This window comes from Gopherus flavomarginatus, chromosome 8 (genome assembly GCF_025201925.1).
Source record: "Gopherus flavomarginatus isolate rGopFla2 chromosome 8, rGopFla2.mat.asm, whole genome shotgun sequence".
In the NCBI taxonomy this organism is placed as follows: Eukaryota; Metazoa; Chordata; order Testudines; family Testudinidae; genus Gopherus; species Gopherus flavomarginatus.
The window spans coordinates 18,842,391-18,868,825 of NC_066624.1; the positions used below are offsets into that span (position 1 = coordinate 18,842,391).

The 26,435-nt window shown below is 42.8% G+C and overlaps 1 protein-coding gene across 1 annotated transcript in view; it reads left to right on the forward strand.

Annotated features, from left to right (window-relative positions):
• The first annotated feature begins 7,600 nt into the window (after positions 1-7,600).
• The window catches only part of PAK3 (p21 (RAC1) activated kinase 3), a 187,887-nt gene continuing 169,052 nt past the window's right edge, over positions 7,601-26,435 (forward strand). Inside the window, exons 1-2 of the mRNA XM_050965163.1 lie at positions 7,601-7,625; positions 8,259-8,453. The gene's annotated coding sequence lies outside the window, so the exon portion shown is untranslated. The remainder of the gene's footprint in view (positions 7,626-8,258; positions 8,454-26,435) is intronic.

The window sequence follows — 26,435 nt, forward strand, 5'->3', positions numbered from 1 at the left end:
GTGGGTGGGAAATCTTTCTTTTTTGTTTGTGAAAAATGTTGTGCCTTGAAGAATGTATATGTATATTCAACATTATTGAACTAGTTACTATGTTCTTTGAGAAATAAAAATGTAAATAACCATTTGACATTGTCTTTGACTTTTTAAAAATCATGACAAATTTTGAAAAAACTAAAAGTAGGGTCATTTCAAACACTTCAGAACAAACCATTTTGAAGTTTCAATAATGTTCACATGTTTGGACCAACTTCAGATTTTATTTAAATTATATTAAGGCACCAAATAACCTTTAAGGAAAGGCCCCTAAAAATCCTCCACTCTGCCTAAGGTCCCTTTGCACCGTTAGAGCAGCATAAAGGAATTCAACAGGCTGGTAGGGATTTCTGCCCCCTCCTCCCCACAACGCAGAGGCATTCTGGGTTAGTGTAAAGCCAGCTCCTTCCCATCTCTCTATGGCAACTCTGAGGCCCTCAGGAAACAGCTGACCCTGGGATTACCCATAAAAGGGGGTTTTCCTGGAAAACTCTGAAGTGGAGGAGATGATGAACTTGCTACATCCAGACTCATCCCAGCCTCCCCTTTCCCCATGTACATTTCCAAAACCTTAGTCCTTCAGGGGGTGTGGAGGAGGAAGGAAACAGTGCTGTGGAGATGCCAGAACCTCTCACCTTCTGTGCAGGAGGGACGGGTGCCATGTAGAGGGTCCTTTATGTGCACAGATCCTTAGGGGATGATCTGTCACATTGTTCTTTACACTTGGCAACCATCTTACTACTGAGTTATGTGAGTCATTGGCATTTTGGGAGCACTATCCTAAGAGAAAGGTATGGTCTAGTCAGTGCTTGGAGCATTGGACAGGAGCCAGGTACTCCTGAGTTCTAATTCTAACTGTGATAGCTGGAGAGCTCAGTGGTTTGAGCATTGGCCTACTAAACCCAGGGTTGTGAGGTCAATCCTTTAGGGGTCTGGCGATTGGTCCTGCTTTAAGCAGGGGGTTGGACTAGACTGATCTCCTGAGGTCCCTTCCAACCTTGATATTCTATGATTATGGTCCAGGAAAAGTCACTTGACCCTTCCCAGCTTTCCCATCTGTCAAATGAACATACTAAAGTATCTACCTCTTGGGAATGTTATGAGGATTAATTAGTAAATGTTTGTAAGTACTTTGGAGATTAAACATGCTCATTATTATTATTAAACCAGTAGATTCACTCTTTCAATCCCACAAAGAACTTGATTCACTTTTCTATATTTCTCTCAAGGTTTGAATTTAAAAAAAATCAGTCTCTGAAGATGTGGTTCATCAGCATTGAAATAACCACTCTGAGGTCTTGTTCCTGCATCTGACTAAAACAGGGATTCTCTATGCTCAGAGCTCTATATTCTCCAATAGCCTGCTGTAGAGAGAGACACCTGCTCTATGTCTCACTGCAAAAGCTCCTACGATACTTCATTATTATCATAGCAGGTTACTCCAGTTCTAGTCATTTTCTCTATGGAGGGCATAATATCTATGGATATTTGGGACATGAAGTAGCCAGAGGAGGAGATAACGTCTTGCTAATTATGGTCTTGAAATAACATACAGATCTTGGGCCTGAATCTGATCTAACATTGGTCTTACGTCAGTAACTCAGCTACCTTCCACAGAGTCTTACTTCTCATTTGCATCAGTTTGAGAGTGAGCAAAACCAGACCCTCTTAATGTAAATTCTTGGCCTTTTGTAAATCAGCCACAGGCTTAGAGGGCACTAATCCCACTGTGGTTGCTGGTGGGACTCTTCTTAGAACCTCGGTGATTACAGAAGATGGTTTGAAGGTGCATCATTTTCTTGTATTAATTTGCTTGGCTGAGAGACAGCAATGAAAGAACAGCAGAGTCCCGCATGGAGGGTTATTTACCAGAATATAATATGACTGAGGGAAATGATCCTTCAAAGACTCTGTCCTGTAAATTAACCACTGTTTGGCACCAGTTTTACGCCAAATGAAGTCAGTTGTAAAAGTCCCTTTGATTTAAATGGGAGCAGGATCATTCCATCCAGAAGTTGCTGGGGCTTAATTTTTTTTTTTGAATTGGTATCTAAATGAAGCAGAAAAGGTTATTGCTCTTTAAATGGGCGAGGGAGATGATAGTTGTTGAATGGGGTTTCATAGCTATGATATATTTTGAAAAAGAAAATTCATAGCTGAAGTTGTTGTTTTGCCTTTGTGATTAAAGTTGGAGCATAAACACGTTACTTTCAAAATATGTCCTGCTAAGCTTATAATAAAAAATGTAAAAAGAATTACTTTGAAGATGCCTCATTTAATTTTACTGGCATTCTGCCAGTTGTAGCAAAAGTCCAGTAAATGGCTTTGTTATTCACCATATCATGAAGTAACTTATTAAACAAACAAAATATGAAAAGCAAAGCCCCACAAGAATAAAAGGAGGCATTAACCAGGAGTATTTAAAACCGTACTCCTGTCCTGAGAGTTGCTGTTCCTACTAATGCAAACACTGGCATCTAGTGGTGGAAAACAGGTATTGCCAGGAAGCAATTGCACAACAATTTGTTCAAGTTAGCGCACACATTGGGGGCGAGGGTCTTTGTTCCCAACTAACGATTACCATTAGAACAGAGTAATCTGAATTGTCTTGTTCTTGTACTGTATGGCGTACATTTACAAAAACACAACCAGCAGTGAGCATCGGTGAATTGGCATGTCATCAGACTTCCAGGATCAGGGGCGGCTCTAGGCATTTTGCAGCCCCAAGCACACGTGCTGGGGCCTGGAGCCGCCCCTGTCCAGGATGCATCAAAACATACAGGGCCTGGTTCTTATCTGTAGCACTGGTGACTCCATTGACAATGTGTTTACTTACAACGTGGGGACCAGATTCCAGTCTCAATTACATCAGTGCAAGATTGGAGTGTCACTCTGGTAACTGAGACTGGAATCTGGCCTCTATATTGTAAGCTAACACTTTCAGTCCCTAGAGCAACAGAAAACATGCTTAGACTGATCTGTGTGCAATAAAATTGTGAACATTGTTTTCTCTGACCCTCTTATGTGAGGCAAGAAACCTGAACCCCTCCACCCCAACACCCTCCAGAGAAGGTGCCTCCAGGTATAAGATACATTGGCTGGGGCAGTGTGACAGAGAAGCTGCATTCCTGCTTTCTGTGCTGTGCATGGTCTGTGGATAGTCTGAGCATTTCAGTCTCCAGGGTTGATGCTCTGGCACGTTTTGCCTGCAATATATTCACTTACATTTAAAATGACAGGAATAACTTTCTTCCCCCCTCAGCAGATCTAATTGTCTCCTGTTATGGGCTGCTGTCGAGCTCTTGGTAGTCTATAAATGTATTTAGGGACCCTTTGATTGTTCAAGAGGGCAAATAATTATTCTTTCAGAATAGGATTTCTTTGGCTCACACCAGACTCCTGGCTAGTTATTTCAACAACCTCCTGCAAGAGTATTACAAGATGATTCAGTGGAAGATTTGCCTGAATAAGGACCCTGCGATGGACACTTCCTTTTCCCACTGCTCATAGGCAGTTTCCAGAGGTCTTGATTTTCCTGAACACACTTGGGGCAGCATGATTCTGTGGATAAATCCTTTTACTGGGACTCAGGAGACCTAGCCTCTGTCCCTTGATTTGCCATTCTCCTGATGTGACTTTGGGCAAGTCACTTAATCTTTGTGCTGTTCCTCTCCACCTTTTGCTTATTTAAATGGTAAGCTCTTTGGGGACTCTCTTAATATGTGTATATACAGTGCTTAGCACAATAGTTCTGCAATCTTGGTTGGGGCCTCTAAGAATTACTGTAATACAAATAGTGAGTAAAGATAAGCATGTGTACATGTTTTGCAGGGTCAGGGCCTGAAAAAGTAACCATGGTATTCCCCATTACATCTTTTGCAACTGGTGTCCAGTGATGGGCAAAAAAATCTCCCCCCTCTTCCTTTAGGTTGTGAAAAGTCTGCAATCTTGCCATCGCTTTCTACCTCATTTTCGTCACGTGCCATCTTTCCTTATACAAGTGACACATGCCAAAGGGTGCTTTCAGGTTAAGCTTTGTTTCTTGACTGTAACACTCGGTTTGGATTCCCACACTGGGTTGCCTTCTCTGAATCCTTCATCTGGATTTTTCAGGAGAACAACCCAGCCGGACTGAAGACTCTCTCTGGAACACTTCCACTTTTGAACAGTCCTTTCTCACAAGTACACCACTCTGCTAGCTGCACCTGAACAAACCTTTAGGAGTTGACCTGCTGTGGAAATGTGAGCAGCTAACTCATCATTCTACACACTAACTTAGAAAACAGCATAAGCTAAAGTAAACATACACGACAGTGAATAAATGCATCATTCTTCATTAAGGATCTCAGTAGCATGATATAAAAATTGCCTAACTTTGAGAGGAATTAGTCTTCGTTCACTTTCTTGTCATTATTTCAAAGGCAGCAGTGGTTTTTTTTTTCCCCTTTAAGCTCATGGTTCCTAAACACATTCATTTCCTCTGGGGATTAGTTTCTAGTTTATTAAAAGCAGATTGCTTTTCATACTATAGCAAGTATGTGGGGCAAAAATGTAACTTTTATGCCTGGTGACTTTGTATTAAAAATAGTAAATAAAATGTCGGTTGAATTCCAGAGCAAAACACACAAACTGAGAAAATGAAAAAGAAACAGCACTTCAAAACTGGCAAACATGAGCCCCCTGTCATGACCTGCCATTGGAGGCCCATGACTTTCCATGTCATCAGTTGGCATATGCTCCTTGTCTTCATTCAGTACCACCCCATTCGCTTAAGAGAACTCATGGACATTTAATAGATGGTAGTATGCTGGGATGGTGGCTGAGTCACTGATGGCCTTTCAGTTCTCCTCTATAGCTACGAAGGTATACATGATCATAATAACTAGTGCTTTTATACTGTGTACACTTTATTATTTGGTATTTGTATTGCAGTAGCATCCAGAGGCACCAGTCAGTATTGGAGCCCTCCCCCTTTGTACTAGTCTATTATATACACACTTATAGGAAGACTTCGTCCATGTCCAGACTCTGGACTTTGACATCTCACCGTTAAAACCCTACCTTTTTGGAAGTGACGGTATAGGCTGAGTGCCTAACGATGGATCTGGATCAGTCACTGAGATGGCGATTGAGGTACTGGGCACTTACGCTGTAACTAATGACTTCATTTTATTGTCTTATATTTCATTGGATTATGTGAGGTAGGACGGTGAAATCTACTCTTTCTCTGGTTCAATCATGATTTGGTATTCCATTGTTTAAGGAGGAACAACTTCAGCAGGAGGGACTGAGGGAGACCCATATCAGAATATCCCATAGCTAGTGGCTAGGGCATTCACCTAAGAGGCTGCAGATCCCTGTTCCCTCTCAGGAGTGAGGATCTGAACCACGGTCTCTACATAGTGAGTAAGTAACCTAGCCGCTAGTCTAAAGACTATAAGGGAGGGTGTGGTCACAGCCTGCCTACTGGATCAGGCCTCCATATGTGACTTGGGCAGCTGAGCATTTATCTTTCCTGGTTTGTGAATTGCTCTGGGGCTTAAGCAGAAGGCAGCTATCCAAGCACACAGTGAGTGTGCAGTCCCAGAGCAGAAAAACTTAGGGGTGGAGTGAGTTTAAATGCCTACAGGGCTAGGTGGCAGCTCAGCAGAATTTTGTGAGTTGCTATGGGACTCAAGTGTGTAACTATCTTTGTGAATCCTACCCTTAGTATGTGTCTGCTGTGGTTGGCGGATCAATTAGCATCTGTCCTTTTTGGATTCTGCTCCTCAGCCTATGCATAAAGCCAGTTGAAATATATAACACCATACTGTGTGAGGTTCTGCATATTCATAAGGTGCTGGTCACTATGGAATGTAGGTGGCAATCATTTTTGGAAATTGAGTCGTCTGTGAATGGCATAAAACAGGACAAAATAGGAGCCTAAAGTTAGGTACCTAATACTCATTTAGGCACCTGAATAAACAGTCTGGTTGTCCAAAGCGCTGAGCACCCAGCAGTTTAAGTGAATGAGACAATTCAAGGGAGTAAAATTACCACTCAAGTGCTTGCAGGATTAGGCCCCAAATAAATGGTACAAATGAATGGGCCATGCAGCAACTGCACCACAGGATGTCACTCAGGAGCTAGCAGAAGAAGGTATTGTATTTAGCTGTATTTTACAATCTTTCCTCCTATATTATTACAGTAATTGCATGTAACTTAATCTCTTTCAATTTCTCTAACTTGCTGCTTTGCAAGAAAAATCATAGTAGGCACAGAAGAATTAAGCACTTAACTTTACTGCTATGAAAATTGGATTGGGGCCAAGAACAGACATCTGAACCATTTATCTAAAACACTACACATGTTTGTTACATACTCTGCATATACATTTTATATACACTGTTCTATAAAGCGGTTTGATCTTTTGATGACCCTGTAGCATTTGACTTGCAATGAGACGTGGGCTCTGGGGTCACATCTGAGGATGGGTCTCTTGGGTGTTTCTGAAAATGTTACCCAGATTTTCAGGGGTATTTGGGTGCCTTGGTTGCAGACAGATGCCTCTTCGCTCTTCATAGAACACACTGAAGCAATGAAATATAGCACCGAACGTGTCTGAATATGTACAATAGTTCATGGTTGATTGTACAATTAACATCAAGTTTGCAGCCATCTCATTAATCACTCTGCTATGTGCTCTACCCCTTCCCCTATCCCTTTGTCCTGTCTATTTAGACTGAAGCTCTTTGGGGCAGGAGCTGCTTCTCTCTGTGTTTGTACAGTACCTAGCACATGGGAGCCCTCTTCTGGGAGTCCCTAGACACTACCATATATATTTTTTTGGAAGAAATTACCTGTGCATGTAAAACATTTAATACAATATTCAAGAAACCATACAAAGAATTAGCAAGAGATAGATGGATTTATATTTTAATCATGAATTGTTTGAAAATTGCCCTTCCTGTCAATGATTCTCTCCGTTACACACACACACACACACACACACACACACAGAGAGAAGGGTGTGTTTCCCCTCTTAACAGCCTGTTGCCCAGCCTACTTGTAGGAGAGAATATCTCCAAGACATAAGAAAAAGAGACTGACCTTTGTCAAACAGCTAACCACAATCTCCACTTGTTGTTTAAATACCTAGTCACAGGGGTGGCCTGAGCCTTAAAGTCCTAATCGGGCTCTTCACTTTGCTCAGAGCAGGGGCAGCGGGACAACCCGAAGCGCAGTTAAACAACCGGGAAGCGTCTGCAGCCTCCTGATCTCCTGTTTGGGCTTCCAGCTCCGCGCCTCGCCGCTGGGCCGCTCCTTTATTATGCAGAGCAGGCTGCGGCTGGGGGAATCCCGCTGTCTGGCCGAGATCCGCCAGGCCCCGCTGATCGCTGCGTCCAGCTGCGCCTCCCTGGCCCTGCCAACAGGCAGCTGGGCTGTGCACCTGCTCCGCGGGGCGGTGGGGGACGGTGTCTGCTCTTCGCCGGGCGGGCTGCAGCGGGAGCACCCCCGCTCCCGGGGGAAGAAACGGGGCCCGAGGTCCTGGATGGGGTGGAGAAGGGAAACCGTCCAGTCCTGCCCACTCACGCTGGGAGCTCAGCCTGCAGGTAGCGGGGGGTGCGAAAAGAGCCCCAAGTCCCCCTCCCCATTCCCTTGGGGATACTTTACCCAGGGCGGGGGGGGTGAAATAGATCGACAGTCCCCTCCCCCTTCTTGGCTTCTCTCCTCCTCCCCCGCCTGGGGCACTGGGGATGGGGTCTGGGGCGGGGCGGAGGTGAAAGGCGCTGGATGGACTGAAAGCGGCAGAGGAACATCCCCCCTGCAGGGGCTCGGCTCAGGGGCTTCAGTGCAGCCGGCCACACGCCGCCTCCGCCGAAGCAGGCGGTAGCGGAGCGGGACCCTGCAGGCCCCTGGCGGACCGGGGGACACGTGCCTGGCTGCCTTGGAACAGGCTCCCGTGAATAACGCCCGAGGCACTGTTGGTTCCGTAGCGCCCTGTCTGCAGGAAACACCCTGCAATCTAATGTGCCCCCGGTGTGCAGATTTAAACACACAGATCCCCGCTCCCACTCGCCTGCCCTTCGGCGCGGGGACTGGGAATTACCTCTTCTCTCCCCTCCGCTGGGCTGAGCTCAGAGGAAGGAGGGAGGGGGAAGGGTTTCACTTCCGCCTGGATGCAGGAACCACAAGCCCCCAGAATATATTATAATAATAATATAGATAATTTTTTTTAAATAAAGAATCCCACCGGCCCGAGCAATGTGGAGCCGATGAGCCCTCAGAGATCCTGCAACGCCTCAAGAGAGAGCCAGCAAAGAAACTGGAGCATCCCTGAGGAAGCGTCTGTGCTGCTCGCCTCCTCCTGCCAAGCGGCGACAGGCAAAGCCAGGGAGAGGAAACGTTCCCTCCCCAGCACAGAAGAGGCGAGAGAGAAGGTCTGTCATTTGCTTTGTTGCCTTGCCAGCTTGCCCTGCAGAGCTCCGTCTGGGGTGGAAAAGAAAGGCAGCTGGTTTAAAACAAAGCCGGGGAGTAGATCTGATGCGGCAGTGAGAGGAGGGAGTCGGGGTAGCAACTGGTCAGTCTCATCACTTGTCAAATGCAAAACTCTCCTTGTCAGTTTCAGCGGAGGGGGACAAGCCTGGCTCTCTCTCTCCATATTTTGCCGGACTTGGTTAGTCTGAGACTCCAGGGAGCAGTGTCAGTGTGAAAAATGTTCCTGCGTGCGCCTCTCTGCTGGCGGTGTCTGCACTTGTGTGAGGAGGACTAGACGGGTGTGTGTGTACACAGACTGAAGGCACTTAAATACTCAGTGTAACTGGACTGAGTGCTGAAGGGGGGATGGAGAGCAATCGCTATCAGTGCTTCTTAAAATATACCTGTGGGCCAGGTTGTTTAATCCTGTGTCAGAGTACCCTGCATGCACACAGCTGTAGTCTGGGCGTTACCTGTTCTACTAACGTTTTGAGAATAATAATTATTTTGGATAAATGGAAATTCCCCGATTTTTTGATACCCTCACTGATTTTTTTTTTTTTTTTGCAGCTAGACACTCAAGGCTCATTATGATTCTATTGTATTAGTCACTTTCAGAGTCTCAGGAAGAGAATAATTTTAATGGGTTTCTTTTAAAACCACTCACAACCTAAAACTCTCTCTGTGTTACCAGCAATTTTAAAAAAAAAGTTTTATTTTTCAGGTCAGGCAAAAATACAGTATTTTAATCTAACATCACTAAAGTAGTGGTTTAAGATGATGAACAGCATGTAAGAGCCATGTCAGGTACAGGGATCATGATTAACTTTTTCAGCAGAAACAAGTACAAACTAAAACTATGGGCCCCATGCTGCACCATTGAAGTAAAGGGGAGCCTTGCCATTGACTGTATTGGGAGCAGGCACTTTATTCTTGTTACTGTATTTACCCACATTTCTTTTAAAAAGAGGAAACCCAAAGACTGTATTTCTTGCTCTGGCCACAATGATGGCCAGTGGTGATATTGAACAGGGAGATCACCTTAGGCTTCATGCAGGAAAATCGCATATGCTTAGGAGCTGATGCACAGTACTGACTTAACGGGTCTGGGGCAGAAAAATTCTTCTCCCTTTTTCCAGCAGCAAGTGATCTAATGACGTACCCTCCCCCACTCTCATGTGGTGCCTAGTGGAAATCTTACTAAGGCTGAAATTGCTCACCCTGCCAGCAGGGCTGACAATTTCTTATCTGAGCAAGATTGTCAGATTCGTACAAGGATCCAGCTTGGGATGAGCTTATCTTAACTGAAGGGACCAATGTACTAGCTGATGTAATCACTGGTGTAGATCAGGTGGGTTAGCACAGCTATTGCTTTAAATTTTTGAGGAGGAAAGCTTACGGCCATTTCTTAATTTTGGATAAAAAAGGGGCTGATTGTATTTGAATCTCTCTTCCGTTGCTGCTTCTATTTGTTTATTATGGCTGAGAGACTTGAACACTTAGAATCTAGTGTCCTTTGTGTTAGACTAACACACTGGTAACTGGATCTTATGTGCATTGGACTTTGCTTGAAATAAAATCTTGTAGAAAATCTACTCACTTTATTATTACTTAAGTGGGTAGCCAAGGCACAGGTAGATGAAATAACTTGCCTTACGTTGTACAGGAAGTCTGTTACCGAGCTGAGAAGTGACCCCAGATTTCCTGATTGTGAGTCCAATGCCATCCCATATACTCATGCTTCCTTCCACTTATGTTAACTTTAATGTGAATCTCCACTAGCTTCTTACCAAGTGAAGATGTGGTGGCTAGGGTGACAACTTAATATCCAATTTTGACTAGGACAGTCCCTTTTTTAAGCCCTGTCCTGTCCGTTCTGACTTTTTTTTTGTCAAAAAAGTGAAGTGCAGCGTAGTTAGAGGAACTTGTGGGGGTGGGGAAGTGGAGATGTCAGCCCCGCACAGGGGGGCAGGCAGGGTTCCAGCATGTGGGGAGGCTGGTGGGATTTGAGTGACTGGGGGAGAGGGGGGAAACAGGGTTCCATCAAGCAGCTGGGGGGCTCTGGAGAGCGGCTGGGGTGGGGGGCTTGGGTCAGCCCTGTGTGGTGTCTCATTTTTCCCTTTGGGAAATATGGTCACTCTAGCTGTTGTCAAGAACCATAGTCAAAAAAGAAGAAAGCTCATCAATCTCTAATTTGTTGAGACATACAGAACAGGGAAATCAAACGAATTCTGCAGTTGCATTTCTGTGGTCCAACATACCTAGTTATTCAAAATGAAAAAACAAGGCATTAGAACTTAATCCAGTTTTTAAGCCAGAAAATTTTCATCTGCATGCTGTTACATTACTGAGCAATAGCCAGGCCTCTCATAAAGTCACACTGATCAGTGACATACCATGGGAATCGGTAAAGGCATAAAAGAGTGTGTTTGTTTTAACAATGGGATAGAGGAAATAATTTTGGGAGCAGTGAGATGGCACAAGTAGGAAGTTTTCAACCAGTTACTCAATCTTACTCATATGCCTCAGGAAAATGTGAAGTTGTCTTGAAGATAGTTTACAAGTTCAAGCTCTATACCATATGCACAGGGTCCTGCTTTCTTTCTAAAACGGACTAAAATGACTATTGTTAGAAGTTCAACATTTGTACCTTACCCTACTGCCAAACTGGTGCTGCGGGAACCTGATTGTAGAGCTTTAAGAATGGTCTGTAAAGCACACCTCCCATTTTACTACTGAGTTCTGGAGAAAGGAAAGATTCTTTCTTTCTTTCTAAGAATAACTTTTCCTGAGCTGATGTATCCAGGGAAAGCACTGATGCTTGTGTGAGGTTGATTATAGTGTTGATCTTTAGTGCGATACTGGTTAAGAATCTATATTGGGAAACCTAGAAGTTGGTATAATATGGGACTGGATAGAATATGCTGAAGTGGTATTCTCTAGTGGTGATAACTTGCATTTTCCTGAACATTTTGTTGTTTTCTGCTTGTATTGCTAATCTCTCTAGTACCTTTTAATATTATTTTTCTGTCCGTAGTGGTGTTTGCCATCTCTCCCTGTTCAGCAGGATTCTGTTAACAGGCAGTTTACTCCCTCTTCTGCAAGTATTCATGCTGTGCACTGAGCACTGCCTTTAATACTACTGCTGCTATAATCAGCTGCTCTTCCTACAGCTCTTGCCAGCCAATCTCAAGCCCACATTGAGCCTACAGAAGTTGTCACATAGTGGCTCACATCAGAGCAATCTGCCATTTAAAGTGAGCCTGTGTTTTGCTCTTAGGGGGTCTGAGCGCAACAGCCAGAGAAGGGAGTGACTGGGTATCCAGGGAAAGAGGGCTGGGAGTGGAGCTCTTGACTTGGCTCTTTTAATGCGCAGCCCATGGCTTCAGAAGAAAATGTAGTATCTGTTTTTATAAATGACTGGCTCCAAGTGGAATCTAGAGAGGAGAGGAGTATCGGGCCCTGTAACTGAGTGAAGAGGCCTAGTTTCAGTATGGTTCAGATCTGCTTACAGCGTGATTAGAATTTGTAGTGTGGACAGGACTTAACCATAGACATGTAGAACTGGAAGGGACCTCAGTAGATCATCTAATCCAGTCCCCTGCACTGAGGCAGGCTAGTGTTATCAAGACCATCCCTGCCAGTCACATCGGCCTAGTCTTTGTGCTAGTGGAATCAATTCCACGCTAAGCCTAACTTTATTAACCAAGCGCATCCTTATTTTGGGAGTGTCTCACCGTCAGTGGAGAGCCTTGTGTCTAATGGTTTATGGGGCTTGGTTAGGTCTTGCCTCTACCTTTTAATCATGTTGTAACTCGGTTGTTTGAGTCAACAATGGGTTTTGTATAAACTAAGCCTTACTAATGATGTAATCACTTAGTGTCAGTGGCAATAAACCAGGAGATTGGAATTTATATAACTGAAACTTTCTCCTTGACACAGAGTAGCCTTCAGGGTTGATAGTAATAATGGTAATAATCTCTTACGTTTACATTGTCATTTATCACAGAGAAGGCCAAAGTAATTGGCACACTGCACTGAAATCACTTTACCCAATACTGAAATGCAGCCACCACTGGGGTGAAATGCAGCAACAGGTAAACAGTGTACAGTCAAATGATACAAGGGGTTTGTAACCTCCATTTCTGTATGGTGTAGCAATAGCTCCCACAGCGTAACAGAAAGCATAGGGTGAAATTTTTTTGCATCTGGTTTCCTGACTGCAGAGATATGAATATATATAAAATAGCTTCAGTCAGCCAGAGCATTGCAAATATATCCCAGCTCGTTGTGTGCAAGCTAGGAGAGCAAAAATTAAAATAAAAGAATCAAATTTTATTTGCACAATGTGAACACATTTTTAAAGGGGGTTTGATCTCCATAACCAAATTAAATCTGAATATTTATCTATGCAAGCAGCATACATTAAATCTGATATCTAGCTACCTAGCTGCCTTGATTGTTTGTTCATATCTTTGCTGGCTCAAACTGTGCTCCTGGAGAATTGCCATTCCTGAAGGTTATTTTCACAGAGGTTTTGGACCACACACACACACACACACGTGCTTACAGACTACAGACTTCATGCTCCCTAGTATTTTTAAACAGATTGTCACTAGTTGGCAGAACAGCTGAGTGGTAATGTTCTGCAGAGACAATATTGTCCCTAAAATACCCCATGGCATCAATAAACATCACCTTAAATTATGCAGATAAACTACTTTTAGCTATTCTAAAACACAGATATAAAACCATGAGTCTCCCAATTCTGTGTAGAATTAATAGCACTCTGGGGTCTGTTGACCTAGTCAAAGGCTTAACCCCTTGAATGGGGCTAGGTTCCCTGTAAGGACCTTTCATTTTTATTTCTTTATTTACTCCTGATCATTTTCCTTGTAAATCTTGCTCCATTGCATCAACATCCAGAAGTTTTGTCACTGCTGGGGGTTCTTAATCTAACCGTTGTCTCTGGCTACGAGACCACAATCTGTCAAGAGCACACCAGGCTATACATGGTAGTTCCCTGAGTGGGTTTAGACTCTGAGTGCACTGATGGGAGAACATTTGAGACACTGGTAGCGAAGCTAAACATCTCAGATGTTTTGCTGGGGCAGTTCTGTCTGTTTTCTTGCTGAGTATTGGCTCTTTGCTCATGCATTTTATTTCAGCTTGTTGGTAATTTAAACTCATTCTGGTTTTGTTGCGAGAATGAGGATGGAATTATTGGTGGTTTTGGGGTTAATGTTTGTAAATGTTAATGGGGACGGGGAGTCTAACTTTGTGGAAGTGAAGCAAGCTGGATCTGAGCAGCTTGATGGGCTGATAGCTGATCCATACCTTGCTGAAGAAAGTCCAGATTAAGTACAATTATGATTTGTATTATAGTAGCAATTAGGGGCCCCAGCCAAGATTGGGGCCCATTGTGCTAGGCACTGTACATATATCTAATAAGAGACAGTTCCTGCCCTCAAGAGCTTATACTGAGAACTCTGATTCTCCAATGACAGCGTGGGTTCTGACTTCTAGGAGACTCCCCATATGTGCAGCAGTCCACCCATGACTATGAATTGCAATATCAGGCCTAAAACAAGACACACAAAGGTGGTAAAAAAGGAAGTAGTATTATCCCCATTTTACAGATGGAGAACTGAGGATCAGAGAGATTGTGACTAGCCAAAAGTCATAGCAGGAATCTGTTGCAGAGCTAGAAATTGAACCCAGTTCTCCTGGGTCCCCGTTAAGTGCCATTCGCTCCTGTTTGTAATAATATAATGCATGAGCAGTGTGAATGAGCTTTCTACAGCTTCAAAAGTACCAATTGGTATTCCCTATTTCCATAGGCTTCTTAGATTAGTCAAAAAAATTAATAACCTTACACTGTGATTTCCCAGTAAATATTGAACATTCATATTTAGCTAATAAGGCTTGGTCCTGATTTAATTCCTATGATTCTTAGTCAAGCTGGTTAAATTGGGAATTTCCATTCTGCAGGAAATCCCAACATTTTTAATTCCATTTTGACCTTTTTGGAATGGTCCATTCTGATTTTTTTTTTTAAATGAAATTTCATCAGAATCAACTTCATTCTCTGAATTTTTTTGATTTTCAGCTAAATGGCATTTTCCAACAGAAAAACATTCTGCTGGAAAACTTCCAACCATCTCTACTTTTGGGTTATACTAGAATGAGGGTGATGCAATGTTGAAGTATCAATCAGAGGTGCCAGGTCAGGTAATTTAGGTCCTGCACTTTGCACATCTTTTTAAAGTCAGTCTGTCAGTAAATATACATCTCACTATATCCCTCTGATTTAAATATTGGTCCCTTGGGCTCTGCAGTTCTTGCAGCTCCTGATGTCTTTCCTACAGTACAAGTAAGCCTGAGGATCATGTATTAATCCAGGATCCTGGGTCTGCAAATCTTGGTTTACGTTTGAACCTTCATGCAAAGCTCCAAATGTATTTTTGTGCAATTATTCAGGGTGGAAATTTTTTTTTTCAAAGACCAATCAGGCTCAGTAGTTGTGGGTCACCTGGTAGCAGAAAGCCCATAGGAAGAGGTGGGAAAGTGGTGCTATGAGTTAGTTGCAACCCAGCTCTGTCAGAGGTTTAAGGTATATCTACACTGAATATAAGATGTTGTTGTAGCCTGGAGAGGTGAAGCCACACTAGATTGAATCCAGTTAGTGCAGGTAACAATAGCAGTGAAGATGCAAAGGCAAGATCGTGGTGCAGGCTAGCAAGTTGAATATGTTCTCAGAGTCCCCCAGGGGGTCGTACTGGGGTGGTTAGCCTGCACTGACTCCTGTGTCGCTGCATCTTCACTACTAATGTTACTTGTGATAGCTATCTTAAAGCTAGCATGGGTATACCGACCCATGCTACAATCACACCTTCATTTGCGGAGTAGATGTACCCTTATTGCCATCCCATCCATGCAGCACAGAAAGTCAATGAACTCTATAGTGTCCCTAGTGGTAGAGAACAGACCTGATTCTGATATAACGAATATAAAATAGCCCTTTATTCAGGCTACGGAAAACAGGCAGACCTCATAGTGCTCACTCTGGACTAAAGTCTTCTCTACACTGGGTTTTTAGCATTGGTGTAGCTACCGCAGTGTGACTGCACCAGTGCAAATCCCTAGTGCAGATATGCTGCATCAGTGTAACTGGTGACTTTTACTGATGTGGGCTTAACAGAGTCTGATGTGAGAGGCTTAGACTGGGTCGGCTATACTGGTGCTATAAACCCCTGCAGACAGTGCCTAAACACAGCCTGAGCTGTCCAGTCCAATCACAGAGGGGCTCCCTAAATCCTGGCTTGGAATATATGTTCATGGAATGGACTGCTGACCATAGTACAGCCCTGGACAGGAGAAGTGCTGAGTTTCCATGAAGCCTTGGCCATTTAAAGCTGCTCTCCTAGCACTGGATCCACCCTTTAGAGCAGCTGCCCCAGCAGGATTCAGTTTGTGGATGTGAGTATGGTCCATAATTATTTGTGCTGTGGTAGGGCCAAGGAGCCCTGCTCATGGACCGGGATCACATTGTGCGAGGTGCTGTACAAACACAGAATGATAAGATGGTCTATGCCCCAAAGAGTTTACAATCAAAGTGTATCCAAGGAAATGCCTAATTCATTCAACAAATTAAGGTAATGAAGAAACAGCTTTGAAAATGATGTATAATATGTAGCCTAAGTTACTGGATAATGTCCCTTTGTAAATATATAAATTAAACCCCGAGACTGAGAAATTGGGGGATTAAATTCTTCCCCTCACCCTTCAGCAAGTCTTTGCTCCTTCCCGATATTAAGGGCGATTCCTGTTTCGTTAATGAAACCTTTTCCAAAAGCCTTGGCAGGTCAATGAACCTTGACCTGAGCATGATGATTGAATTTTCAGTAATAATTTCTGACTAGTCCTCTATGGCTAACTTATGCAGAAGTGTGGAGAGGGCAATAATCAAACCCTCTATCTTCTATAATAAGACAAGAGGTTAGATGGGTAAACTGACCCACTGCCTGGCAGTTGCTGTAGCGTTGCTGCTTTTTAAGTCAAACATAAAAATTTCCATACTGGATCAGAGCAGAGCTGAGGTCCATCTAGTCCAGTGTCTTGTCTCCAATAGTGGCCAGCACCAAGTGATTCACAGGAAAGTATAAAAACCCTTTAGAAGGTGGGTGTAGAACAGTCTGTCCCCCATACTAGTCTCTACCTTATATTTGTTTTTAATATTTAACTCCAATAACAAAAATAATCAAGAAAGGCTGCCTTTGTTAAAACTTTAACACCCCCCACTCTTTCAGCTATGATGTACTGCATAATAAACATTCTTTAGTAGACCACCCAGCTGGTCTTCTAACACAATCAGGGAAGAATAGACTTGATATTAGAGCTGGACCAAATTTTTATTTAAAAAAAATGTGCATTGTCACACTTCTATTCCTGGAGCTCTATAGCATCCATGCGCTGGAAGATCTTATAAATGTGACATTTTATAATTATTTTTGTAGCGATCTTCCTCCTATTTATGCCTGGAATGAATGTGAAAAGTCTTAGTATTGACATGATTGGATGGCACTTCGCTTACGGCAAAATGTGACCATCACTCTGGAGAGGTGCACTAACAGAACCTTTGTCTTCTGGAATCACCCTCACAGAGACACCCACCCCTGAGTTAGTGGTAGATCTCAAGGCATGGCTGCTGTGTGCTGCCATAGTTATAATTCCTGCCTGATGAATAGTGCTGAGAGTTGACACATGTCTTTTGTATGGGCTGTGTTCCATTTGCAGTATTGCCAGAAACCTGGTTTCCTCTCCATCCTGTTTGTTAACCATAAAATCATGTATCTGTCTCTCTAGACCCCTCACTAAGATAATGGTTCTTGTAATTCAGTGGTGCTACACCAATCTCACTGGCTGAAACATGTTCAAGTATATTCAGAAACTTCCACCCGTACCAGGCTGGTTTTGGTGAATTAGTACTTTTCAACTACTAGGTTAGGAGAGTCACTGCCTAGGAAGGAGTACTATGGAAAGGGATCTGGCAGTTAAAATGTATCACAAGTTAAATATGAGTCAACTGTGTAACGCTGTTGCAAAAAAAAAAAAAAAAAAAAAAAAAAAAAAAGGGAAACATCATTCTGGGATGTTTTAGCAGGAATTTTGTAAGCAAGACACAAGAAGCAATTCTTCCATTCTACTCCATGCTGATTAGGTCTCAACTGGAATACTGTGTCCTGGTCTGGGCGCCACATTTCAGGAAGGATGTGGATAAATTGGAGAAAGTCCAGAGAAGAGCAAAGAAAATGATTAAAGGTCTAGAAAACATGACCTGTGAGGGAAGAGTTAAAAAATCGCATTTGTTTAATCTGGTGAAGAGAAGACTGAGGAGGGACATAAGAGTTTTCAAATGCATAAACAGTTGTTCCAAAAAGGAGGGTGAAAAATTGTTCTCGTTAGCCTCTGAGGATAAGACAAGAAGCAATGGGCTTAAATTGAAGAAAGAGCAGTTTAGGTTGGACATTAGGAAAAACTTCCTAACTGTCAGGTAGTTACGCACTGGAATAAATTGCCTAGAGGGGTTGTGGAATCTCTGTCTAACCTGCTCTTAAAAATCTCCAATGATGAACACCTGTCAGGGATGGTCTAGATCGGTGCTTCTCAAACAATCTGATGTGGTGGACCGGCAGTTTTTTTTCCCAATGTGCCAGGGTTTGGTACCATATTTCCCAGGGATCGGTACCATATCTGTGCCATGTTATTATTGTTTTTGCATAGGCACGTAGCACATCAGATCAGAAAAACTAACATTCTTCACGGTATTAATTGGAATGGGAGTGTGGCGTACATGTAGAGAGGTTCCCATTTAAATATATTGAAGACTGACTGAAAGGCTGTGCCTCTGGGCGGATAGTGCAAAATGACTAGATCCAAGAAAATATTACTTGAACATTCATAGTAATATTAATTTATATCAGCAACAATATAATGAATAAAATGAAAATTGGCAGACATTTTTGTTTATTTATCAATATTATAATATGTGCTTCTGAAAACATATTGTTTAATATTGTCGACTTTTATCGACTGATGATTATTCTTGGTGGAATTCCGGTGTGATTTTTAAATTATATTATTATTTCTCTCTTTCTTTCCTGGAAACTTGCCACGGACCAGCAGCCAATGGCTCGTGGATCAGCACCGGTCCACGGACCACCACTTTGAGTAGCACTGGTCTAGATAATACTTAGTCCTGCCTTGCATGCAGGGGACTGGACTAGACGACCTCTCGAGGTCCCTTCCAGTCCTATGATTTTATGAATCTAAGGGAAATGAACACTAAACAAGAGGCAGAGAAAGTTAGTGTTCTCACTGCTCAGATGGGGCCTCTTGCATTTTCTAGTAATGCTGAAATATTGTTTGTATTTGCGAGAGATAAACTGATGAGATGACTCTGTCAGTTGGCAATTAGTACATTGGCTTTAGAGAACGACAACTGTGTTACATGAGCAGCAGCAACAACAAAAGATTTTCCTCTGCCCCTTGTGCCAGTTTGTGTTGTGCATAAATATGTTATTCTCAGCTGCCTTGCCATCAGCCTGTGGCTGGGATTGTGCGTGGTATTGAGTGACTCGCCTTCACTAGCTCTGTCAGGGTTTTGTTTAAGAGTAAGGTGTCAATAGTTTAGGCAAACAAGAATTTAGGGCCTTATTGTCCCAGTAAGACCCCAGTCTGTATCCATGGCATGGGAGTCTCATTCCTTGGAATGCCACAAGGCTGGGGATTGAGCTGGAATGAGGTAGGTTGGGGGCATCATCCCCTTCAAACAATGCAGAATGTTAGCGCTATTCTCTATCATATGCCGTGGATGCTCCCATCGTAGGGGATTCCTAGGGTCAATAATGCTCTATCAGCAGAACTGCTCAGTTAAGGAGCCGGATTGGGGTGGGGCAGGGGGGTAGTATAAGGCCTCTGTGTGGATTGCCTGGATCTCCTGCTTGCCCCTTGAGCTTAGTGGTGGAAACAGGTATTCATTCTGTGTATTGGATGGAGAGAGGGAGGTGGGAATTAACCCTTCCCTTCCCTTCCCTGCTGTGTTACAGTCTGGGGACAGGTCTGTGAAGGGGTGAGATCTCAGGCCCTTATTTTGGCTTCGTCTTAAAGGGCATTTGACTGAGACGAATGTGAATATAACTTGTTTTCATTAGATTTTTTCTTTTTAAGTTAAAAATGTCTCTGAATATGGGTTCTAGAGGGACTGAAGCATCCCCTGGCACTGCAGCATTCAAAACCCAATCTGGAAGTGAAACCAGCTGGCTGCATGTCACTGCCCAAGTTGGTTTTGGGAGCTGGGCTTCTCACTGCTCTGTGTGCCTTTCAAAAGTCACCCTTAAAACTCCTTCTCTTACTATGCTAAAATGTTTTAATTGTCACAGAGATGAAGGCACTTAAAAAAAGGGTTTTTATTTTGGCAGTGTCTCTTCTGAAATTGCTTTTTCTTTTCCATTGCTGCATGGCGCTCCTTCTCAAGCAGGTGCTTTTGGGAAAGAAGGAAGCTTGCAAGATGCTGCATGTGCTTATTGTCTTGGAAGCAGACATGGACACTTTTTGATGAAGATGCCAACTGGCACTGTATGTCTGTTTGCTTATCCTTCACAAACCAGTCCTGGTTTTCTTCAGAAGTCTTTGTAAGGATTTGTAGAATAGTTTGGGATGAATGGTCTTTGGAAGAGGGGTTGTTGGTTAAATGTTTGCTAGTCATTCTTTGTGATGTAGAGGGGTGGTGGCCTAATTCCTGTGGAATTGTTGCTGCTTTCTAAGAAGATGACTTAAATTCCTTGAAACAGGCAGTATTTAACAAAGAAAGCACTTTCTGGTCCACCCTTTCAGACTAAAAGTATTTCAGTTAAAACTCTTGGAACTTTCTAGATCCATGAAAGTTTTCACAAATATCTAGTGGTTTTCGGAATACTTCTGAATAACTAATAGTATGACCCTCAGCCCAGGTCTACACTACAAACTTACTGTAACTGAATCGCTCAGCTGAGCAATGCAGTGATACAGACAAAACTCCCAGTGTGAAGGGTGCTATGTCAGTGGGAGGGCTTCTCCCGTCGACATAGCTACCACCTCTTGGGGAGGTGGAGTACAGAAGCTCTCCTGGTTGTATGTAGTGTCTTCACTAAGCACTTACAGCAATGCAGCCAGGGCCGGCGCTACCATTTAGGCGACCTAGGCAATGGCCTGGGGTGCTATTTTGCCAGGGGGGGCGGCACGCGGGTCCGGTGGATCTACTGCAGTCATTTTGGCGGACGGTCCGCTGCTGGAAAGACTCCGGTGGAGCTGCCGCAGTCAGTTCGGCGGACGGTTCGCTGGTCTAAAGGCTCCAGCGGACCTACCGCAGTCATGCCTACGGCAGGTCCACCGGAGCCTTTAGACCAGCGGACGCCCGCCAGCATCACTGCGGCAGCTCCACCAGAGCCTTTCCAGCTGCGGACCGTCCGCCGGCATCACTGCGGTAGGTCCACCAGACCCGCAGGGGGTGGCGAAATGGCCGACCGCCTAGGGCGTCAGAAACCCTGGCGCCGCTCCTGAGTGCAGCTACAGAGCTGCAAGTGTGGACGAGTCCCCAGAATCATAGGAAACTAAACCTGGGACTTCTGTTATCAGATCAGGTAGGTTTGTTTTGTAAACTCTTTTGATCTGCTCTGCGTAGAGCTTCCTGTTGTTTACACCATGCAAAACTTACAGGGCTTCATGCTTTCAACTTAAAAATTCTCTTTGACATTATCTCAAAGTAGTAAGCCATAGAAGTTACAATATAGGCAACAAGGATGAATGGGGAAATCTAGAGTGTGCTAACCATGCCTTTCCCTTCCCTTTGAGGGTATGTCTTCACTGCAGGGTTAACCTGGGCTTTCACTTGGATGTTGCCATAATCCCCCTCCCATCAACACACACAAACATCTGAGCTGAGTTTAGGGTGATTTCAACCCTGGCTAACTGTCCTGGCACCAAAAAGCGGTGCCCCAAATTTTTTTTTTTAAATTACAGTGGAGTCACATCTTATGCGAGGGTGTCATAAACAGATGGTTAAGGGTTAATGCCTCTTTTACCTGTAAAGGGTTAAAAAGTTCACCTATCCTAGCTAACACCTGACCAGAGGAATCAATGGGGGAACAAGATGTTTCAAAAGGAAGGAGGGAAGTTTTTCCTTTGTTTTAGAGTTTCAGTTTCAGCCGGAGTGAAAAAGATCAAGGAATCAGCCTCTTATCAGAGTAGTAAGTTTTAGAAAGGAAATAATAGGTTTATGTTTATTTCTTTGTAACCTGTCTTATACAATTAGAGGTAGAATCAAATTGGGTATTTGGGTATTTTTTTGTGTAACTAAATTTTTGCCCAGGGGAACATCCTCTGTGTTTTGAATCTGTTGTCTGTGAGAGTAGCTGGTATGCTAATCTCTCCCAGAGGGTTTTCTTTTACCTTTCTTTTCTTTAATTAAAAGCCTTTTTCTTAATACCTGATTGATTTTTCCTTGTTTTTTAGATCCAAGGGGATTGGATCTGGACTCACCAGAGATTCGTGGAGGAAAGGAGGGGGGATGGTTAATTTCTCCTTGTTTTAAGATCCAAGGGGTTTGGATCTGTGTTCACCAGGAAATTGGTGAAGTCCCTCAAAACTACCCAAGGAAAAAAGTAGTGCTTGGGGGATGGTGGCAGCGATACCAGATCTAAGCTAGTAATTAAGCTTAGAAGTGTCCATGCAGGTCCCCACATCTGTACCCTAAAGTTCAGAGTGGGGAAGGAACCTTGACAGGGGGTTAGGGTCTAAGGTCAGTGCGTAAGAGGAAAATCACATATAGTGAAAATTATCATAAACTACAGTATACACAGTACACACTGTATACACTAGAACAGGGGTCCTCAACCTACGGCATGCATGCTGCTCAGCCTACTGCCGATCTGGGGTTCTGTCTCCTGGCTCCTGCCAGCCAGGGTCCTGGCCGCCAGCCTGCTGCCAGCCCCGCTCAGCCTGCTGCAGGGTGACTGAATGGAACCCCAGGCCGGCAGCGGGCTCAGCAGCGGCCAGGACCCGCAGCCTGCCATTAAAAAAAAATTGGCTCATGTAGCACCTTTGGCACGCGTGCCATAGGTTGAGGACCCCTGTTCTAGTGTATACTGTATGTACTGTACTTTATGGTAATTTTCACTATGCGCGACTTTCCTCTTACCTGCTGACCTTAGAACCTAACCCCTGCGTAAGATGTGATTTCACTGTATTCGTTTTTTGAAGTTTATAATAAGTGATGCTCCGGTGGGTGAGGTGGGGGGGCGCAAAGTGGAAGTTTCGCCTAGGGCACAAAATATCCTGATGATGGTTGTTTCAGAAACAGATTCTACTCATGAGTTTCATGATTCACAGTAATAAATGTGGAAGTCAACTCTATAGCGAAAAATGTAAACACCTCATGATAGATTGCATGTGATACCATGGACTCTGGGACTTCCTGGGAGAGACACTGTGACGCTTTTACTTGCTTGCTGCTTTGTTCAGTGTTGCTGGGCCTCCAGTGGTAAGTCATGAAAAGTGCAGAAAGTTAGATGAGAAATATTGAGAGCCAAGAATGAAGTTCTAGCCCTTCTGAAGCCAGTGGGAATTTGTCCATTGACTGTTGGGGGTGAAATCCTGACCCCCAAGTTTTCAGAGTCCTGAGTCTGGACTCTATTTTTGTGTCTGCCGTGCATTCTGCCCCCAGATGATAGGATCTCAACAAATCTGAATTGAGAGTTCAGTCAGGTAGCTGGATATCTGAACAGTACCATTTGTGCTTGCAAGTGATTGCAGCTGCATTTGACTACATACAGAATTAGAGGCCATTAAAAAAATCTAATTTAAGATCCAGAGGTCATTTGGTCCTAAGTGTTTAAATGCATATTATCAACCACTGCTCATTTCCTTTTGTTGTGTGTCCTAGAATTTGAATGATGAGCATTTAGAGCCCAACTAGTGACAAAGGAAGTAGGCTTCTGTATTGCTTGACTTGATTGTGAAATGAGGTCTCTCTCTATGTAATGAAGCACTGATTATCTAAATTAAAAAAACCAAAACAATGCTGTTGTCCCATTTGGTAGAAGGCGAGAGATTGTGTGGACAACAGAAAGCTTGCTTACAGGCAATCTGTGACCCACTCAATGCTTTTCTTATGCTAATGTGAGAATGGGTATCCCGGGCACCATCTGCTGTCCCTGAGGTCCCGGCCTTGGGCATTCAGAATAGGTTTGCTTTATTAGTGTTAGGCCATCCAGAACAGTAGTGGTGCATTCGTTATTTTCCGTAATATCAGAAGTTCTAATTGTACAAACCCAGAGATAATTGTCACTTTTAATAATGCAGTAAAATGTGATAGCTACCAATTTTAGACAAAGGCGCCATCTTCCAAGCTGCAATTGGTTTGAGCAAATTCGTGAAGGGCCATCCTTGGTTTTTGTGAAAATGTTTCTCTATTTGTCCTACAAAGGACATTTCATTCTATTTAGGACAAATTTATTTGATTACTGTATGTTTTAACTTTTGTAAAAGCCCCCCAGAGGAATGAAGGGATATTTTGATATGAATCAAAATTAATAAATAAATTATATGATATGATTATTTTTAGAAGTGCCAAAGGGAGCAGGCTGGTTAAACCAGCTGAGGTTTAAAGGACATGATCATCAGCTTTATCCAATCTTCTTGGCAAATCAAATGGCTAAATTCTCAATTGTGAGTAACTTAATAAAGCCTTTTCTAACAATAATTATGCTTGCACTTATTAGTTCAGGGGACTTTAATTATAAAGTAGTTCCTTCCATCCAAGGATCTTGGTACTTTGGGTGATGATTAAGCCTCATAACACCCCTATCATAATAACACCCCTATCATAAAAAGTATAATCCCATTTTGAGATGTGAGAACTACTATCCCATTTTACAGATGGCTAAATTGAGGGGTGGCTATTATGTATTATTCCAGTAACACCTAGGCGTTTTAGTCATGGAGCAGCCCCACTGTGCTCCATACATATGCCTTGAAGAGCCTACAATCCAAACATAAGACAAAAGACAATAGGTCCATACAAACATTGGGAGTACAAGGAAATAAGACACTATTGGTTATTATGATAAGCAGTGGTTGCAGCAGAGAAGCAGCTTAGCTGTTGTCAAGTATTTTTGTTAGTTGTAGGTATCACGGCAAAGAATTTCAAGGAGGAATTTGAAGGAAATGACTTGCCCAAGTTCAAATAGTGAATCAGGGCTGAGCTGGGAATATAACCTGAGAGTGCTTTCTCCAACCATTAGGACAAACACTTCAGCCGTTTCCAGAATGCAAAACATATTTACAGTACCCTATTGTGAAAAAGACACAATGATCAGTACCTATATAGACCTATGTACATGCACATGTGGTGGTCTGCAGAGCACTAAATTAAGCACGGAAGCTTTAATTAATTTTTCTACATTTCCATTTCTTCAATCATATGTGAACCAAATAAGAACACTTCAAATAAGTGAAAAAATGAGTCTATTAATTGGTGCAATTAGTAAAGCTTTAGAAGAGTATCATGGCATTATGCAGCCAATATTATAAATACCTAAGAGCAAAAACTACAGTATTTTCATATTGTCTTTTGCTCATTCTTTGTAATGAATTAAGATCATCTCAAACTTAGATTCAGGATTTAGAATGCCTCTCCCCTCCAGTTGTGGTGAGTGAGAACTTCTCAAATCAAAAAGCTCAAGTTTTGATCTGAAATTTTTGTTTTCAGAACCATGCAGTTTTCAATAACAGTTTTTGAAAGATTTTGTTTTCATTCCACACTGGAATGAAAACAAATTTAGAAACCTTTAAAGTTGCCATGAAATGAAATTGTTGTCCTCTGTTCAGCTTTACTTATATGCACTACCAGGGATTTGCATATGTTAATATTAAAGGGATCATCAGCTAGTACAAAATATTCTGCTTATCGAATGCATAAGTAGTTAGATCTTGGAGATATTGTCGTGGATAATGTAGTTCTTTTTCAGTGCAGTAAACCCTCTTCAGCCTGTACATATATTTGACATCTATAGTTTATACCAATGCATACAGGCAAATTAAATTACATAGTAGTAAAACATTACAATATCTAAATTAGTTCTGATGTTTTTAATTTGTTCTTTTGTAGGTAGATTTTAAATTGATAGGATTTATTTAATGTTTTAGGTATGTTTTTAGTTTTTCTTTGACATAAAAATGTGCTGTTCAGTAGAAAAACTGTTGATAGTGATAATTTGGTTTCTGATGAATGAGGGAAGCCAGTAATTGGGCCAGAACTGATTTGTGTTAGAAATAAGAGTTAGTACTTAGATATATCAATATTTTTTACCCTAATGTGCTTCCATCATTTCAGAAACAGGAACAATAATCCCTTTGTTGTGATATTTCTTGAAGGAGGTGTAAGGATATCTGCCATGATCCTTTGAGAGCTGTTGCTTCGAGAAGTTGCCAAGAAACATTTCTGCAGAGGACAGGGATACACTTGCAGAAACTGCCATGCTGCTAGTCTTTCAAGCCATTTATCACAATGCTAGCAGTCTCCATTTTCAAGAAAGTCACCATAAAATACGGATCAGAGAAAGTTCCTCTGTGTCTAGAGAATGTAAGAGGAAAAATACATTAAGAAGTGGGATGACTGTGACTGTTAAATTTGGTTTCCTGTGTGCAAGTCTCTCTGAAGTAAGAGCTTTAGTTTGGAAATGCTAATGTAATTGTCTGCATATTGGAGTATTCATCATCCTATTTATTATCATCTGACCTAGCCTCATTTATTACCACATGTCATGGATTTCCAGGATCTGTGCTATGCCCTAGCCTGTAATTAGCCTCTTTTAGCATGCCAGACCTCCAAGGGGTCACCCTGTTCC